Genomic DNA, 22,028 nt, shown 5'->3' on the forward strand with positions numbered 1-22,028 from the left:
GTGAGCTCATCATGACTGGTGTGATATCTGTCATTAAACGGATGTCATGGAATAAAGGGACAACTTTCTAAAATTGGATTTTTGATGCTATATTAAAAATTGCATCAAAAATCCAATTTTAGAAAGTTGACCCTTTATTCCATGACATCCGTTTAATGACAGTTTGGTAGTTTTATGACAGTTTGTAACTGTCTGTTGACAGTTTTCAGACAGGATTGATATATCCGTTTTTTGGTCAATATTCTGGTACATGTTGAAGAACATTTTCATATACGTTCTCAAATTTCATTCTCTGAATTTCATCCAATTGAGTGTTCGATCTGTACCATCGAAATACTTCAATTTGATAGTGAATTACGACTTTCAGAGAATCCAAGCAATCTATTCATCCCTTTTTCTAACATCATGTGCCCCCATAACCATAATAGTAAGCTCTCCCACACTTGTTGAAAGTGAGCTTGAGCAGATCAACCCAATACAACTTCTGAATCCTTGTAAACATATCCATCTTCAGCACCAATGATAAAAACCAGCTTTTGAGAAAAAAAGATCAAACCATCTGTTACCTAAATCTCTTCTATTTTATAACTCAAAATAATGAGAATTGATTGATTAATTGAAGCGGAACAACAATTGTGGTGGAGCAGAAATATCAGCACAATTGTGTGGAACAACATTTGTGATTGATTAATTGTCTTAAATACTAAAGATTCCCATAAAAAGCCCAACAATGGGAGGGGATAGACTTTAAACATAGTTTGTGAATCGTATAGACAATCCAAATAACCTTGTATATGTATATGCACTATGAGATATACATTCTTAGAAAATCGAGAAAATCAAACAACAATTAAGATATTAACATTTTCAAGAATTAAATTTAAGAACAACCCAGTTACCAGATTAGAAGAAATCGTGATTTTACAATTTTGGACCGCTTGAAACCAAACACAGGTGGATGAAGGTGCACCAGAGGGAGGCAGTGGATTGGAGGTGGTGTTAAATGATGAATCTGACGGTGGATTGGGAATGAAGAAATCCGGAATGGAGACCAGGTGTCCTTCCCTTGAAACGTGTAATCGTGAAGATGAAGGAGCCTAGTGACTCAACTTGAAGGAGGGGGTCTTAGGATAACAAGCGGAGTTCTCCTACGAAACTGGAGAATACAAAAACTGAGTAGTATGGGTGGTTGTGGGAGGTCAGAGGTGGTTGTTCAGGTCCTGTTTACCGATGAATTGAAACCTACTCAGTTCCTTAGCTTCCGTTAGCTGCATGTTACGATCCAATAAATTGCATAGGATATGTGAGGTGTCGTATCAGAGGAAAAGCGGTGTAAGCTAAATCTATTGAGAAATCAACACGTTTTGACATGGCCCCTAAAACCAAGCAAGAGCTGGCAAGCAACTTTGGTGGAAACGCAGGCAAAGAAGAAAACCTCACAGTGAAGTAAGGAGACGCCATCATGAGAGAAGCATGAGATCAAGAAGACGGGCAGGCGGTCTAAAGCAACCAAGCTGTTGAACGCCATATACGTTAAGAATGGCCGCCCACAACTTTTCTATTGGTGGAGGAAGCAACTAATCGACGTGGACATAGTTTCAACTCTTTAACATATAGGTAATGATATATATATATATATATATATATATATATATATATATATATATATATATAACAAAAAGTATTATCTTTGTTTGATAATATTTGTTCCAACTCACATATCAAATAGGTTTTACATAAGTTTCTTTTTCTCTTCTCGCTTTTATCATTCCCAACATATTTCTTTTTCTCCTCTCACTTCTATACTATGACACCTACATGAAAATTCATTTCCTTCATCCTCCCAACCCATATAATTTTATTTAATTTCTAAAATTAAAACATTTAGAAACTTAAATTAAACAAAAGCAAATTAAAATAAAAATTAATACTATTTCATTAAAACCGCTTCAAACGTTAATAAAAATTCTAAAATGTCAATTAAAATTTTAAAATTATAATTAAAAATCATAAAATCAAATCTATAACTCCCAATCGTTAATTACTCCTATTACCCACTTGCGAACGAGCATTGTGTTCAATATCTCTCTCGTCAAATTGTCATACAATACAAGTATAAGACATAATAGCGGCGACACACAACATTTGCGTTTGGCATTGCCGCTAATAGTGATTCTGGTCACTAATGGTATCGTTTGCGTTTAGACCCAACCCACATCAAATTGTAAGACTGCACCATGTCTATCGATTAATTCAATTAATTCGTCAATCCAACTGACGCATATTGCTTTTGTCTTTTCACTGTCACCACTAAACTTCAAAAATATTCTGCGAACTTATTTCCTTCAAAGAGTCACTTCAAAAATATTCTGCGAACTTATTCCCTTCAAAGAGTCACTTCTATTGCTTTGTTGCCGCCCATAATACATACTCGTCAGCCCATAATGCACACTTGTTAACGCTAATACGTGTCACTACTAATTGCTATCAGTGATTAATCTCTTTCCTGGTCAATCTTTCCCTACTTTGCGTTCCACATTCTCTCTTGATTGAACTCCATCGACGCAACATTCAACCGACGATTTAGAATTTTTTATAAAGGCGATTTAGTATATGTATGTGTATAATATATGTATATGTTTGCATAATGTGTATTAGTTTATTATTTATATGCATTTGTATTTGTATGCAATGTGAATTGCATGTATATATATATATATATATATATATATATATATATATATATATATATATATATATATATATATATATATATATATATATATATATATATATATATATATATATATATATGAAAACATGAAATTATGTATGTATATTTGAATTTGTATGCAATGTATAAACTACAAAATTATAATGAAAAAAATTAATAATAATAAGTAGGAGGCAATTATTTGACAATTTATTTAAAGTAAACAACTATAATGGAATAAAAACAAATAAAGTATAAAGTTATTAAGTAAACTATTATAAAGGCAAAAAAACAAATAAAATAGGATGTTATTATTGACAATATTATCTAAAGTAAACCACTATAATTGGAAAAAAAACATAATATAAATGTTTAAAATAGAATGGTATAATGCAAAAAAAAATATGTTAAAAATAACCAAAATATTAAAAAAAAAATACAATGCTCAAATAGAAAAAACATCAATGTAATATTTAAAATACAATGCTATTATTCACAATGATATTTAAAGTAAACCACAACAATGGAAAAAAAGTAAAATGCTATTATTGATCATATTATTTAAAGTAAACATCTATAATAGAAAACAAAAATATAATATAATCGTTTAAAATATAATGTTATAAGTGAAAAAAAAAAAACAAAAAAAATGGTATATATAACAAAAATATTAAAAAGTACAATGCTATATAATATTCAAAGGACACTGCCATTATAGAAAACACGAAGCAAAATGAAAGATCATAAATAACAAAAATATACAAAAATAAGATGTTATAAATAACAAAAAAATTCTCCCAAATTCCATTTGTTTGCGTATCTTCTTTGTACTGTGTAACAAAAAAAAGTCTTTTAAATTCTATTCGTTTGTCTATCTTCTTTGTACCAAGCAACACAAAAATTCTTCAAAATTCTGTTTATTTGTGTGTCTTCTTTGTACCGTGCAATAGAAAAAATTCTTTCAAATTCTATTCGTTTGTGTGTCTTCTTTGTATCATGCAGCAACAAAAATTCTTCCAAATTTTATTTGTTTGTGTGTCTTCTTTGTAACGTGCAACAAAAAACTTTCAAATTTTATTGGTTTCCATGGCTTCTTTGTAATCATCATGACCTTGGAAATACCTGCTGATAAATTAAGTATCATTGAAATTATCGAGCGAAATAAAGTGGAAATTTTGCATGAGGAGTTACACTTGCTCAACAAAAAACAAATACAATAAATATGGTCATCTTGTATGTTGTATGACTACAAGATGTTGGAGTCCTTATCAACTGACAGATTGAAATGTCCCAAAATTTATAACCAAAAATTTCATTTTATATTAGATAAGCAACAAACCAATACTTGTTCATGGAAACCAAAATGGGAAATAAGAGTATATCATCTATATCCAAAATACATCAGAGCCAATAATATGGAAGACATGGTGTGTGCAATACGATCATCCCAAGCTCTTCCCCTTCAAACAAGAAGTACATTAAACATAAAGTGAAAACCGTAAGCATAGACTTTAGTGAGCTTCACCCAAAATACCACATATCGTACATACAATGGGCCCTGCCTAACCTTCATTGGGCCCCGCCCGGCCTCGAGGCACGCCCGATACAGATCTACCAGCAACATGCGATGGACCCCACCTAACACACTCATCAGGCATTGCCTGGCATCGGGTCCCACCCAACAAATATACAAACACATAAAAACATGCAAGAGTCACACAAACAACTAGCATTCTAATAACAATAATATATGGTTCAAAATTGGTGCCTTCAACTCACTAAAACACTATGAGAAGACTCACATCGATATGTTGATAAACAAATAACACTAGAGCTACTGAACCGTAAAATCCCCATACTAAATCACAAGTAATAAAACTTTAATTAACATATAGGCCATAAATCATAGCTAATAGTCTAAATCCTTAATCTGACTAAGATACCATTTTACCCTTCCCTTAATGGGCACCTCATCTCATGGCCATATCTTAGAAAGCCTAAGGCCCAAAAAGGCCCAAGAGACCTATACCACCTGAGTAAAACCAACATACAACTTCACTACCAAAGGGAAATGGGGACTCAGGTGAGTATGCTCAACATACACTTACATACGCCCGATGTATGCTCCAGCTTGCCATAAAGTTATTAAGCACTTACTGCTGTAAGCCCAAACATCAATTATGCAGATCTAGATCTTGGGGGATGTCTTAACCAATAAAGTCAACAACTTTATGCCTTTGCATGGCTCAAAGAGAATCAAACCTTAGATTTAGCATTCCACTTCCACTAAATGACCATCAATATGCAGAATTTATGAACTAGGAACTTTAGAAACATCAAAAGAGACAACTCAAAACTTATGGAGTAACATTTACAAAAAAGAACTCCTTAATGGGACCAAAATATGGTCAAATCTCAACTAGTTTTGGATCTAAAAAGCATAGAATAACCAAGGTCAAGACTTTATACCTCTAGGAAGCTAAGAGAGATCAATAAACCCTAGATCTACAAGCTCCAACTTGATCAATACTCCTTCACCAAGCTTCTTCTTCTTCAAGATGTACTAAACACACACCAAAATACACATAAGGATCAATTCTCTCTAATAATGGGTTAGGGTTTGAGATAACGCTTTTAGGGACAATGGAAGCTGGCAATGAGAGAACCTTGGGGCATAAAGTTGCATAAATAGGTTCCAAACCCTAAAAACTAAGGTTTTCATCTTGCTCAGATATGCCTAGCGTACAATATATATGTCAAACGTACCAAAGGGAAAACATCGTGTCCAAAGCTCACCATGGTACGCCTAACATACCATGATTACACCCATTATACTAGCTTAACTTACTAACTCAACAATACTTATATCATAAGAATATTACCTAGAGATCGGGCGCTACAATTTTACCCTACTTGAATCAGAGTTCGGCCTCGAAGTCCGCCTCCATGAACAACTATGGGTAGTGCTCTCTCATCTCCTCCTCAGGTTGTTATTTCCATTCTGACCCCATTCGCTACTGCCATTTCCCTTTACCAATTCCACAAGCTTGTTTCGAAGTATCTTCGTCTTCCTATCAAGGATCACCACTGATCTCTCTATATAGTTCAGGATCTCATCCAGCTGAATTTCCTCCAAAGGAACCATTACAGTATCACCAACCAAATTTTCTACAGCTGTGAGACGTAAAATATGTTGTGAATCTGACTGAGCTCCTCAGACAAATCTAAACGATACGTAACCCTACCTACCCGGGCTAAGAACCTGAAAGGACCAATATACCTGTGGCCCAGCTTGCACCACTTCCTAAATCAGGTGAAACCTTTCCAAGGTAACACTTTCAGGAGTACATTTTCCTCAACTTGGAACTCTAAATCTAACCGGTGCCTATCGGCATAGCTCTTTCGTCAACTCTGTGTTTTCTGAAGTCTGCAGCGAACCTGTGGAATCAATTTCGTTGTCGTGAGTACCACTTACATACTCCCCATAAGCCGTTGGCCAACCTCACCCTAACATATTAGGGTCCTACACTTCCTCCCATAGAGCACCTTAAAAGGAGGTCGATCAATGCTAGCATGATAATTATTGTTATATGAAAACTCTCCCAAAGGAAGATATGTATTCCCAACTCCCACCAAAATCCAGTACACATGCCCAAGGCATGTCCTCCAAAGTATGAATAGTCCGCTCACTCTGACCATCAGTCTGCGAGTGAAAGTCATGCTGAAATGCAAATGAGTACCTGAATCCTCATGAAATCTCTTCCAGGACCTAGAAGTAAATTGAATATCCCTACCTGAAACAACTAAAATCGGCACCCCATGTCGTGCCACAACTTTCCAAATGTGGATGTTTTCCAGCTTCTCCATAGAGATACTCTATTGAATCAGGATAAAGTACGGGCTCTTGTTCAATCGATCCATGATGACCCATATCGAATCCACTCATCACGCCTTCTGTGGTAACTTCATAATGAAGTCTATAATGATCTCTTCTCTTTTCCAAATGGGAATACCTAACAACTCCATTTTGCCATGAGGTCGCTGGTGCTCGTCCTTGACCTTCCTTCAAGTCAAGCATCTCTCTACTTACCATGCTATATCTTGCTTCATGCAGGGCCCCCAATAATCAATCCGTATATCTCTATACATTTTTTTCGCTTTAGGATGAATATGGAACCTTGACTTGTGCATTCCATCAGATACCTCAGACCCCAATAATCTTGCTTCATGCAGCCCCCCCCCCCCCCAGGTGGTAAAGGATCTCACAATCATAATCCTTCACCACATCTAACCACCTATGATGCCTCATGTTCAGATTATGCTGTTCCATCAGATACCTCAGACTCTTGTGATCCCTATAAATAGTACAACGAACCCCATACAAGTAATGATGCTAAATATTGAGGGCAAAAGCCACAGGCCCAACTCCAAATCATGCGTAGCGTAATTATCCTCATTAGGCTTCACCTGCCTCGAAGCACATGCGATCAGATGACCTCGCTGCATCAACACTACACCTGAACTCATGATCGATGCATCACAGTATACCACGATCCCCTCAACAACCTCTGGTAGGATCAAAATTGATGCCCCATACGATCTCTACCTTAGAGTCTTAAAATTTGTCTGCTGCTTAGACCCCCAATGAAAGGTGATGGTCTTCTTCGTTAACCAGGTCAAAGGAACTGATATCTTTGAGAAATCATGAATGAATCTCTGATAGTAACATGCCAACCCAAGGAAACTTCGAATCTCTGATGGAGACCTCGGAAACTCCCACCTCATCACTTCCTCAATCTTGATCATATTGACTAGGATACCGTTCTGGTCAATGTAACATCGTGTTTCTGAATAAACCCTATGTATTTATTTTATTTTTAATTTAGCCCTAAATTCGTATTAATATGACAAGGTGTTCACTATCTGGACTTGAATCTTATAAATTCTAGAAATTGGGTGTTAAAGTGTAACTTTCATACTAGTTATCAATAGATTTGTGGAAGATTGGGGTTGTTTGGTAACTTTTGGACTTAAATTGAAACGACTTTTGGAAGTACGGGGCTATAGAATAAAATATAGATTTAATTTGAAAATAAATTGATGATGAGGGATTGAAAGTGTAAAAAGGATTTAATATTTGAAATAGAAGCGAGACTTAAATCCGCTTCCCCCTACCCTCTTGTTATTCTCGGCTATAAGCAAACATCAACCTTAAACCTAATTTATAATAGTAGCCGCCACCTTGTGCTCTAGCTGCCATCGCCATCTTATGAGCCTCATATATCTACCACCTAGAGTATCGAGCTAAACCACCGTCTTGGCTGAGCGTCGATAACCCCCCCTCTCTGATAACAAGAGACCGAGACAATCGTGAGAAAGAATCAAGGGGATATCACACCACCATCTTCTCCGTGGTGTCATGTTTTCGTAAAACCAAGCATCCACCGCCTTGTTGTTGTCGATCTCATCACTTCCGACGAGAAAATAGAGAAGTCGAGTAAGGGAATCAAAGTACGAAGTTATGAGATGTTTTTTTTGCACTCGTTTCACTAGAAAGGAAGTGTTTTCGGCGTCTTCTTTCATTTCTTTTGTGCGTAAAACCGACAAAAAACACCTAACTGCCATTGCTCATGACCGTTGTTAAGTATTGGTGTGTGCAATGCGTGTGTGTGTGTTAGTTATAGCCGATTATATGGCGTTAGTATGTGTTATGGGTGTTGTATGTGTGTTTGTGTCCTGCTAAATTGATAAACCAAAGAAAACCTATAACCACCATAGGGAGGTGGGTGCCACCGTTTGCCAACTTTTTGCCACTATCTGCCACCACCAGCCACCATGTTAGGTGGTTGTGTACATGTATTAATGTGCATATGTGTCTTTTCTACGTAAATAATGTAATAGATGCTTTTTCGTCGTATTTTAACTCAAAAACCACCACCGTCGCCATGAAGTGGTGGCTGCCGTTGTCACAACCAGGAAATTCTAATGCTTTTGTAAACAATAACAATGATAACATTTGTAACTAAAACTTGAAAGTATGCATTATGTTTATTCAATAACACCAAAGTTCCATTAAACACCCAATGCAAACACTTCAAATAGTCAACAAAAGATTGAAAACCCTAAAAATCCCGGTTTAAGTCCATTATGGACTAGGATTTTTTTATTGGGCCTAATAGACCAATAAGCCTCCAATTTCACTATTTTGGGCTTAGGACCCTTAAATGGGCTCTAATTAGACCAACTTGCATGAAACTTAACATTTTGGACTATAATGGGCCTAAATTGAATTAGTGTACCTTTAGTGGGCCTTGTTGGGCCATAACAAATCTAATAATCCCTAATGGGCCACAAATCTAATATTTTATGCTAATTGGGCTGTAAACCACCTTAAGGGCCCAATGGGACAAAAACTTCTTTACGGACCTCATGATTTCAAGTAAGGATCAAGAATTGGGCCAAAAATGAATCATTTTTCCCTTCTTAATGCAACTCTTGGCCCAATTAAAAAGAAAGAAAAGATTAGAAGAAGAATTAAAATAAAATGGATTAAGGAGGAAAATTATGAGCATGCCACCTTTTTATTGCATGGTGGACATCCATGCAATGTCACCTCACTCTCTCTACCCTCTTCTTCTTCTTCTTCTACTACTCTCGACCGAGAGCATCAAAACTCACACACACACACACACACTTAATTCACTCCCACATACTTCCAAAGTCTCACAAGAACACCTTCATTCTTCCATTAAAATTTCGAGATTAGTAATCATTCCAAGAAGGTTCTTTACACATATCACAAATCCTTGGTAAGTTTTTACTTAGATCCATGGATTAACTTCTATATATTATCAAAAATCTTCTGTTAATTAATTCAAATTCATGATCAAGCTTCTTAGAACCCATTGATCGAGGTCGTTGTCTCGGTCAAAAATAAACCTCACACACACTAGATAGCTAGGGTAAGTGAGGGTCGAATCCATGAGGAGGTTGTGGTCAAACTTTGTGTTAAAATAGTCAATGAAAACGAACTAATGCTTGTAATTGTCACGAATTCAAATTAAACTAAAATAAACTAAACAACTAGAGTCTTCATGTCGTAAAAGGCTGTAAAAAATACTATGAATGAGAAAAACAAGGTTACTTCATGTTCAATGTCGGATGATTAAGACTCACGTGTTTGTCTTCCCTTAAAGTCCAATTTAATTACCTAGACATAATTAAGGTCAATTAACATGCAATAAATAACTTTGGGCACACAATATGTTATTCCTACTAATTGTCTTACTCCCTATGTCTAAATGGATTAGGAACAATGAGTGGCTTGACAATATTTCGTCTTATGATTACCAATTACAATGTTTAGCATTTAAAATCACAAGTTTGGAATAGTATATGTTGATTCAACCGATCGTCTTAGTTCCTAAACTATATGAATTCGGCACGATTAGTGAATTGACAATAAACTATCGTAATTGTAAAATTAAACAAATGAATAACACCCAACTTCAATTATCATTAATAGAAATCATAAATTTAAGAACATATAATAACAAAAGTTGATTGGAATAGAAGTGATAATCAAAACACGTTCATCAAATCATCCTAAACATTCCCGGAAGTAACCTAGGTGGTTTAGCCTTCCATAGAATTCACAAAACACAAAACTTGAATAAAAACAATTTAATTCATAATAAAATTCATAAACCAACTTGAAATCATAAAACTAATAAAATCTAATGATCAATCAATCATTGAACGATGAAATCTTGGAGAAGAAGTAACCAAATCTGGAGTTTGATTGAGATCCATTGGTTTAATGAGTTCAATTGTTGAATGATGATGAAATTGGTGATTTGTAGCCTCGGATTCGGAAATTAATGATCAAAAACACACTTGGAGAATGTTTGGAAGTGTTTGGAACCCTCCAAAACTGGTGAAAATCGCAGGGGAGGAGTCCAAAGTCGATTAGGGTTAAATCTCCTTTAAATAGGTGCTGAAAAATTGATTTTCGGAGCTGTTTTCCGTGTCAGCATCCTAGTAGGCGTATTAGACGTCATATAGGATGTCCAGGCGTCCTTCGGGGCATTTTACATGCCTTCTGACGACCTTGATTCGCACTTTAAAATGGCCTAAAACGGGTAGGCGTCCTAGGGGGCGTCTTAGACGCGTTCTAGGACGTACCTGATCTTTGTCGCTCCTTTTTGGCTGTGAAAACCGTAGAATCAGTAAAAACGCAAAGCATGAAAGTTGTTGTAAATTTTTTGTAGTTTCCAGAACTTCTTCGTTCATGTCAATTGGAGTTCTAGATCTTGATATATGATCAAAACATTGAAGAGTGGTCAAATTTCTCGGCACCATTTTTCTTCATTCCTTTAGCAATTCGTCTCCCACGCATGTTAACTTAAGTTTGCTCGTTTTTCTTGCGGGTTCCACGCACTTTTAGTACAATATATTGACTTGCATATGAGTTCCAAAAACTCATCAAAGTAGTGTCATTCTTGGACAATTATACATCAATTCAACAGATTTGTGACAATTTAGTACATTCATAAAATAGACTTATCAAACCTCCCCAACTTTATTCCAAACTCGTCCCGAGATTGGCATGAAATAATCAGTGTAGTCTTACTCTCTTATCCTAAGAAAAACTCAATGGAATCACAACTTTCGTACATTTTATCACAATACTTTCAATAAGCACAATATATCGATTTTGGGGATTATTAGTTTCATATCCCGACCTTTAAACTCAAAACACATGTTATGCTTATTTTACTTTGCTGTTTGAAACCCTTCACTTTTTGAACCCTTTCCAATAATCAACCTCATGAGTAATCAGTTGAACTCATTGCCAAAGTCCCCTTTTCAAGGTTCACTAACATAGTTAGTGCGGTCGGTAACACTTAATGGACCAACCCATACACTCCCGCTATCGAGGGGTCACATATTGTTGCACACAAATGTCTTCAACTTGAAATTTTCTTCATATTTGTATTGATTGAGTATTCTTCAAGTTCTTTAATGACTTCATCGGATTTGATCATCTTTGTATTCGAATTGGGCTTGATTATATATATTTTGAAGTTCTTCAATATCGTTTTGATGCTTTTTGGTTGTGTGAAAACAATAATAGTCCCCTCCCAACCCCAAAGGTGCAGGATTAAGTAAGACCGAGTACTCAGAGCGTGATGACACATATTGTTCGGTTGGGTCCTCAATTGAAAGATCGTAGGCTCGAGCCAAAAACCTTCATTTTTCAAACACTTGATTATTTCACATAACAATTTTTAAATAAATATAAGTATTCCCAAACCGGCTGATCAACCCAAAAAATCAATATTAAATAGATACTATGACTCGATGTACAAAACTCCTATCATTTTCCATCTTGCTGAGTTACATTCCAGATATAGAGATGCTACCAACTCATCACATTTTTCATAGTGACCAACTTCAGGATAAGATAATTAAAGATAGAGTTTAAGATAGCATTACATTCATCCTAAGTTGATTATCCAAAAAAATCCTCAAAGTTAATGTAAAAGAAATTAAAAATATGGAGGACGATACACCTGATGGTACTGATAGTAGAGGCGGTTTTGATTTCGAAAAAACCTCACTTTTTTTTAAAAAAAATCACTTTTTCTTCAATCCTCCATCTTTTTATTGTGTACAAGCCCTCCCCAACTTTAAGTATTGCATCATCCTCGATGCATTAAAGTTAAATTTCTAAAATAATAATAAAAACAACTACAAGCACACAAATCAAATAAAATAGAAATAAACTACACTAACTAGCCCTCAATTTCGCCATGGTCCACGATTGCACTTGGCACATGCAACAAGCCTTTTAAACCCCTAGGCTACCCCTAGTGGACGAGTGAAGTATCGTGAGGGTTTGCAATGAACACACCTACAAAGTTTCAAAATTACCAAGTTTAATTTCATTAGCGGGACGAGTTACCTCGAGTGATGTCTATGAAGGCTCATATATTCGTGGACTTTTTTGAAAGTCAACCATGAGGTTGCTCACCTTACTTTGAGGAACCTGATCATGTGGAAAACCTTTTTTGGCCTTGTGAAAATCAACTATTTTGCGTTTAATCCTTCCACAATGATGCTTAAACCTTGTTTTGAATAGCCATGCATCTTTCCATCTAGTAAACTTCTTTAATCGATGCTTTATATCATGTAACACTTTCATTTTTGATTTGTGGGCATGTGTTGCATCATGTTTTTTGTTCCATAACTTTCTTTCCATGTGTTGAATCCCACTATTATCCAATGATTTTGCCCTGTTACATGAGAAAATTTTCTCCAAATCGAGGGTGGTGTCTGAGAGCATATTTGCGGTATGCTCATAGACATAATCATGAATAGTATTGATTACACAGTAATCACCACTGATTGGAGAATCATTAGTAGGTACAAACACAAGATATCTCACCTTATGGTTTCCAAATAACATATCAATTGCACCTTCCTGACAACCAATCTGAGCATAGATGGTTGCCAATAAGGGACGGTCAATGATTAAATTTGTTTTTTTGTATTTGGAATTTATTTTAGAATTTGTTAGAACAAACACTACTAGAAAAAAGGTCTTTTACGATGCTCATTGCGCGTCGTAAAATGCTCAAACAACGTGCAAATGTGCGTCAAGGAAGGCCCTGTCATAACGAGAGACGACGCGCATTTACGATGCACATTTATGACACACAATGCGTATCATTAAAGCCGCTGTCAAGAAAGGCTATGTCATAAATGAAGATGACACACATTTTTGCGTATCGTAATTTTAAGTTTTTTTTTTTTTTTTTTTTTTTTTTTTTATAGATTTACTAATTTTCAAATTAAATTTGCATTTCATGTCTCATAATAGAAAATAAAATACCATATACAAAAAATACAATACATTGCACAAAAGTTAATGTCATACAAGAATACAATACATTGGTATTAAGAGGATCTAATTGTACATTGCTATTAAGAGGTTTTCCCTAACTATATAACCTATTTATATAACCTATTGGCATACATATGTGTAGTTCCAAGCAAAGTTCCTGGGGCTATCTTCTCTTCTTTTTCCTCTAGCATCATTACCAAATCAAACAACATAAATGATAAAAGTAAAACCACTAGATATATTATTTAAGTATATATAAAAACATTTGTATTATATATATATATATATATATATATATATATATATATATATATATATATATATATATAGATAAGCATGAAAAGAAAAGGCTACCTGATATAGAGGTTTCTCGGGTTCCTTCCTTTGCTGTTGCTGTTTGCGGAGGTCAATAACATCTGGAGTTTCAACACCAGTTGGGGTTAGGGTACGGAGGAGAAATAAAAAAGAAAAAATAAATCAGTTTTTTAAACACATTTTATTATTACAATAATAATGATAATAAAAGGGTGGTAAAAAAAGAAATAGAAAATAAGACCTTGAAAGGATGAATAACTAATTCTTGGCTACATTTTAGTATTGGATGTTGCCATATATTAAATTCTCAAAGCTCTATTTTAATTTGCTTTCTAAATTGCATGAAACATTGAAACCCATGTTAAGCCTTTATATCATATAAAAAGTAAATAACAGATTGTAGTTGAAACCCATGAAAAATGCTAATTCTTGAAAATCATTACTGCAAACCTGTTTAGACTGACCATTACAACCACCTAGAATGCTCCACACAGCTCCAAAAGGTGGCAGCAAGCTCCACACAGCTCCAAAAGCTTGGGAAAAAATTTAAGACCAACAAACACAACAACTAAGCAAAACACAGAGCAGGGGTAAAATGGTCAAAAAGGAAGAAAACACTTCAAAGTTCAAATAGCAACCATAGCAGGTTAATAATGTAGCTATAAAATTAGCAATTAGATACCTAAGAAAGAAATCACAAGTTTCCCCAAGTTTCCCCTGTTCCAACAATTAATAAAATCAATAATTCACAAATTAGGTTAATGATGTAGCTAATTTTTTATACTCACAAGAGAATAAGGGAATAAGTGATGCAATCGATTTCTGCATGACACAGTTAGAAAGAAGATTGGCTGTGTTGTTCTTATAACATGCCTTGCTTCAGAACCCACACGATGTACTATCTCGGGTTCACTTTCCTGCAATATAAATCCAACATGAACAGATTATCAATAACAACTGATGATATATAAGAAGTTTATGAATGATTTATAAGAAAAGTTATGATAAGGGAAAAGGAACTTGCACTTACTGTTTCATCATCATGTTCTACCTTTTCGCATCTCAAGCATCTCTCTCCCGAGCCAGTCAACTGAACTAGATGAATAATTCAAGCCGGTAACAAATCTAGAACTGCCAACTCCGCCATATCCAAGGTTGGTAGAAGCCATTTAACACTTGATGAATAGCACAAAGGTGGCAACGACTGTTTCTTTAGTAACTTCCAGCATGTTGTTTCCGAATGTCAACCAAGGGTATAATGGACCAAACTCGAAATAAGTTTATATTTATCCCTGACATGACGTTGAAGTTTTTAACCTCGAGTGTCAATACCAAGCATATCCCTGGAACTTTGTGCTGTTGGATCGATGTATATCAGGAGCTGTAAAATCAAAAATCAAAAACATTAAATATAAGTAAATTCAAATTGTAACTTACCAATAGACATTAAATATGAGTAAATCAAAAATCAAGAACATCATCAACCAATAGTTTGACACCAATAAATTCATCACGATTAGCAAGGCTTCTAACAAGTTAATTGCTCATTCACTATAATCTATTCCAGTGAGATCAGAGAACCTATTTATACTAACATCAAAAGTAATAAAGAATGATTTATCAATTATCATCATACCAAAAGGAGAAATAGGTGTCATTATGTATAATACTATACCCCTGTTTAGCAAGCTCTTGAAGAAGTAGCCCATTGCCTGTTCCAACATCAAGAACACTCCATCCTGCTAAATCTTTATCCTCTTGACTAACAGACTCAGAGTCATCATTTTTATGTTGAATTTGTAAATGTCTTTGTGAAATGTCAACACATAGTCCTTTTGTCCATGAAGAAACCATTTCCATGACATCTGCCCCAAACCTTTAGAAAGAATTTAAAAAGTCTTACAAAAAATCATCTTGTCAAAAAAGGTATATGTCATAGTCAATTAGATATGCATACCAAACTTCACCAGCATCCCCATGTTCACGAAAATTTGTCAAATCATCTGCATATGTTGCATCCCAGTAACTTTGATACCCCAGATGATTACCTCGGTTAAAGCTTTAATTTACTAAACCTTCAATTGGAACTGAAGAAGCTTAGGGCAATACCCTTGCTGCTGTAATTGATGATTGGGACGCATTTTTCCTAGCAATAAGAGATCACAGATGTGACCATTACTACAACTAAATGAGCTTCAGTTCCATTCCATATCTTTAATTCCAACTCTCAAACGCTAAATGGTAATTTTCTCTAGCACTAGCAACTTCAGGGTAAGATTGACAAGTTGATTTAGTTGATGAAGAATCTTGATCTTGAAACTGAATTTGAACTAAACAACACATGGGTGTCTTCAAAGTCAAGATCAAGAACTAAAGACGATGGAATTTTCTAAAAAAGAAAAACATTAAGAAAAAGAACAAAGGCAAAAGGATTGGATGTTTAAGAATCATAGCCCTAATTTGTTTACTAATCACAGATAAAAATGCCCAGATTGGGAAGGAAAATAAACATGCAGGTTCCAAAAATCAAGAAACCCGAACAGTTTATGAAGATCTTATAAAATCAAAGAGCTAAATCCACATAAATTCTAACACTGAAAGAAGAACAAGAAAGGGGTTTGAAAGATTAAAGATGAAAACACATGAAATAAGAAATTATACTCTATGGAGGAGAGACTTACCTAAAGTTGCAGGAGAAGAAGTATTTGCGCAATCAGAGTAGTTTTAGGGTTTCCTTCGGTTACTCCCTTCACGTCTCCGATAATCTCCATCTATGGAGGAGAGAGATGAGAGAAAACCTGGTGGAGAGGGAGAGACGAGAAAGTGGATGCATCGATTACGGAGAAAACAAACTTAGAGAGTGGAGTGAAGTTGGATTTAGGAGAAGTTCACATGGATGATGGATACCGGAGACCAAAAATGGTAGAGTAGTAGTTACAGCATTTGCAGCTTGGAATGTTACTTGATTCTGTTATGCTTTCTTCAGTAAATAGAACAAACAACTTCAAGAAGCTGAGATTGTGCCTTCTGCTTCAAAAAGAGAGCTTTCCAGAACCAGAATCCAATGATGGAGAAGATGCAGCAGATGCAGGCACTGTTGTGATGCGATGTTGGAATGGTGGAGTCCGAGAGAAAACACAAATTGTGATGTGTAGCTATCGTTGTTGGTGATGTTTGATTCATCAGAAGCCCTAGTTCTTCGCTCAATCTTCTATTTTGTGAAAGAAGACATTACCATTGCAAATGCGTTACGTTTGATTAGGGTTTACACAGAGAAGGAAGTGAAAGTTGATCGTAGAGGAAAGGGTTTGCAGAGAGAAGGAAGGGAGAGAATGAAGTCGATCTGGCGGGTGTAGAGAGTACAGAGGAAGAGGATGGCGGGTGTTCAAAATTTTGGGGGATTTCATTTCCCCCCTTACCTATTAAGGCGTCCCGCCCAGAAACGCATGTTTAGTAAAAATTATAAAGTGACATTTATAGAGGACACTCTTTTTATGAGAGGTGCCCTCTGTGTTTTTTATTGGAAATGCGTGTCCACTATCCTTCAAATTTTGGAAGGCTAACATTATTTTTAAGGGCACACAAAAATGCATATCGTAAATCTGCGAGTGTCATTGTTTGCGCGTCATTAAAGGGTATTTTTCTTGTAGTGAAAAAGTTGTGTTTCAGGTTTTTTCAAAATTATTGGGTAGGGTATGGGATTAGCCTCCACAAACCCCTCCCTAACTTTGGACTCTTCCAACTCATGAAAATATTCATTATACTTATCCAATTCAATTTCAACTTCTTTGATTTCAGAAATACTCTCAGTCTCCTGATCATTTAAAGATACGTAATCCTCCACCACAAGCTCTAGTTCGGGTGGTGTAAGTTTATGCACTTTGTTATCAAATGATTTATCACTACATGGAAAAATTACCTCATTCACCAGCGTAGTGTTTGAAAGATTGCTGAAGGTTGTTGATTTAGGTTCTTAGCTATATGGTCTAATTGTTTTTCAATAACTGAAATTGACTTGGAGTTGTCTTTTTCTTTGTTGAAGGTTTCACTCAATATGTCCAGCGTTTGATCCAACTTTTTGCTAAATGAAGATTCATCTGATTCATGGTCCTCCAGAAAACAAGGTGATTCATGGTGTTGGCTTTGAGTTGAATCGTCAGTCCACCAACAATCATCATGATATGGATCATCACATGTATCATCATTATATGACTCATAGTAGAGATCATTATAACATTGATATTGGCTTGACTTTTCTCTCTCCCACCACATATCTTGATTTAATTCTTCCATTCACCACTGTGCCTACAAAAAAATAACAGTAAACGAGTGAAGATTCTAAACTAATATATATATATATATATATATATATATATATATATATATATAAAGACTATTTCAACACAATAATTCAAGCGCACAATCTCCCCGGCAACGACACCAAATTTTGACTGAGGTCGTTGTCTCGGTCAAAAATAAATTTCACACACACTAGATAGCTAGGGTAAGTAAGGGTCGAATCCACGAGGAGGTTGTGGTCAAACATTGTGTTAAAATAGTCAATGAAAAAGAACTAATGCTTGCAATTCTCACGAATTCAAATTAAACTAAAATAAACTTAACAACTAGAGACTTCATGTTGCAAAAGGTTGTAAAAAAATACTATGAATGAGAAAAACAAGGTTACTTCATGTTCAATGTCGGATGATTAAGACTTACGTGTTTATCTTCCCTTAAATTCCAATTTAATTACCTAGACATAATTAAGGTCAATTAACATGCAATAAATAACTTTGAGCACACAATATGTTATTCCTACTGATCATCTTACTCCCTATGTCTAAATGGATTAGGAACAATGAGTGGCTTGACAATATTATGTCTTATGATTACCAATTACAGTGTTTAGCATTTAAAATCACAAGTTTGGAATAATATATGTTCATTCAACCGATCGTCTTAGTTCCTAAACTATATGAATTCAGCACGATTAGTGAATTGGCAATAAACTATCCTAATTGTAAAATTAAACACATGAATAACACCCAACTTCAGTTATCATTAATAGAAATCATAAATTTAAGAACATATAATAACCAAAGTTGATTGGAATAGAAGTAATAATCAAAACACATTCATCAAATCATCCTAAACATTCCCGGAAGTAACCTAGGTGGTTTAGCCTTCCATAGAATTCACAAAACACAAAACTTGAACAAAAGCAATTTAATTCATAATAAAATTCATAAACCAACTTGAAATCATAAAACTAATAAAATCTAAAGATCAATCAATCATTGAACAATGAAATCTTGGAGAAGAAGTAACAAAATCTGGAGTTTAATGAAGATCCAACAGTTGAAAGAGTTCAATTGTTGAATGATGATGAACTTGGTGATTTGTAGCCTCAGATTCGGAAAATGATGATCAAAAACGCGTTTGGATAATGTTCGGAAGTGTTTGGAACCCTCCAAAACAGGTGAAAATCGCAGGGGAGGCATCCAAAGTCGATTAGGGTTAAATCTCCTTTAAATAGGTGCTGAAAAACTGATTTTCCGAGCTGTTTTCTGTGTTGGCATCCTAGTAGGTGTCTTAGACGTCATATAGGAGGTCCAGGAGTCCTTCGGGGCATTTTACATGCCTTCTTCCTTCCTTTATTTGCACTTGAAAATGGCCTAAAACGGGTAGGCGTCCTAGGGGGGCGTCTTAGACGCGTTCTAGGATGTACGTGATCTTTGTCGCTCCTTTTTTTACTATGAAAACCGTAGAATCAATAAAAACGCAAAACATGAAAGTTGTAGGAAATTTTGTCTAGTTTCGAGAACTTCTATGCTCATGTCAATTAGAGCTCTAGATCTTGAGATATGATCAAAACATTGAAGAGTGATCAAATTTCTCAGCACCATTTTTCTTCATTCCTTTAGCAATTCGTCTCCCATGCTTGTTAACTTCAATTTGCTCATTTTTCTTGTGGGTTCCGCGCACTTTTAGTACAATATATTGACCTGCATATTAATTCCAACAACTCATCAAAGTAGTGTCATTCTTGGACAATTATACATCAATTCAACAGATTTGTGACAATTTAGTACATTCATAAAATAGACTTATCACCCATCCAAGCCCAAAGATCTCTCAAAAAGCTTTCTAGGGTCGAGAATCACCTCAACCCCTTCCATTTCTTCTTCAAAACCGTGAGAAACAAGCAAAGGTGAGCTTCATACCCCCTTGTTTTCGGTTTTTACTTGTTTTGCAGGGGAGAATACAAGTATTATGTGATGATCTATGTGTGTTTGCAGGCTATACTTGATTTCTTCAGTTTTTGGTTGTGATAATGTGTAAAATTGGTTAAATTTCGAGATCTATAGCAAAAAGGGTGAAAGAATCATAAACAAAAATATCCTAAACAACATACATCATAGATCTAAGAGTCTTTAAGTTTAAAAAGAGGAAAGACAAAACCAAAAGAACCTTACAAGTGTAATATTTGCAAAAATAGCAAAGATTGGGTATAAATTGTAATTTGTCGGTTTTATGAGGGTTATGTATAAAAACTGATTTTTATGAAAATAACACTTTCCAAAGGGTAAAAAACATAAATTTTTGCTTAATGGGCTTAAAAATGGGTGCGAAAAATAGGAATTTAAGGGGTTAAATTGGAAAAACTCAACAAAATATTGGTCTAAAATGTAAATAAACTATTTCAAGGATTAAAAATGAGTTTATTACCAAGTTTGGACTAATATTGCAAAGTTTTTGATTTTTGGGTCAAAATTTTAAATCTTACGGAAATTGGGTTAAAAATGTAAATTTCTTACAAATAAAGCCTGGAAATGACAAATACAATAGTTTTGGGTTGAAATTACCATTTAAAAAAAGTTTGGGTCAAAATGCGCAAGAAAAATGGTTTAAGGACCAAAAATGTCAATTTTCGTAAAAAGGAACTAAAACTCTCATTTTTACAGAAAAAAAGGCTGAAATGGTCAAACTAAATGTTTTTGGACCAAATAAACAATTATAAATTTTTGGGTTACAAATATCAAGTTTATAGATCACGGTTTTATATATATATATATATATATATATATATATATATATATATATATATATATATATATATATATATATATATATATATATATATATATATATCAAACGTTAAGATATTTTTGTTTTATCATTGCGAATGAACAATTAACATACAACAGATACCAACACTACGAACTTAAACTTGACAAACCATAAATGATTCAATGATTGGGCTCAAATATCTCCTACTCGTGCTATTGGGCCTTATGACCCAATGTCATGATTTACTCGGCGCAATATAATCACACATGTTTATTGGGCTTCCGGTGACCCAATAGCATGCCTAAGGGACCCTTAATGGCTTTTACATTCTGTCAGGCCTTATTGGCCCAATTACATTGCTAGTATGGTCAAAAAATCAACCATATGCGTGATGGGCTAATGCGTCCATCGCACACTCGACAGTGTATAATAACATACATGATTAGTGGGCCTCTATTGTCCTCTTCTCTCCGTCTGTTAGGCTTACCTTTTTGTTCAAGTAAACATAAATCAGGTTGTTAAACAAGGTTATTCAAATTCAATTGGCTTTAGTGGGAAATAACGGGTGACACCAATGAGTGTCGGTCGTAGTCTGTAGTTATAACCAGAGTCTCTTGGAGGGAGAGTAAGAGTTTGTGTATAGATCTATACGAGAGTGATTCCCCCACACCTAAGTTGTTCCCTATAGTTAGACTCGACCAGTCTAGGGTGACAAAATCTTAATTCAATACCGGCATTCGCAAGAATGCCAAGACAGATGAATTAGTCATTATTATGCATGGTTATAGTGACTCACATAGAGATCCATCACCATCTAAGTAATCATGGGGAATCATATTCATTCGACTATGACGTACAATAATACAAAACGATCATAATATTTAATTCGGAAAACATCGGGTTTTCTTGGGGAACAACAATATTCACTCTTACTTTCAACAACGACAATACAAGAATTTATCATGGGAAACATATGTCTTTTACACGTTTGAAATCATTCACGCATATACTTATGGATCA

General features: G+C 35.0%; 1 pseudogene; it reads right to left on the minus strand.

The window, feature by feature from the left end:
• Positions 1-15,398: 15,398 nt before the first annotated feature.
• LOC145039909 (uncharacterized) lies at positions 15,399-16,078 on the minus strand (annotated as a pseudogene).
• Positions 16,079-22,028: the final 5,950 nt, after the last annotated feature.

Source organism: Lactuca saligna, chromosome 4, assembly GCF_052625555.1.
Source record: "Lactuca saligna cultivar CGN05327 chromosome 4, ASM5262555v1, whole genome shotgun sequence".
NCBI lineage: Eukaryota > Viridiplantae > Streptophyta > Magnoliopsida > Asterales > Asteraceae > Lactuca > Lactuca saligna.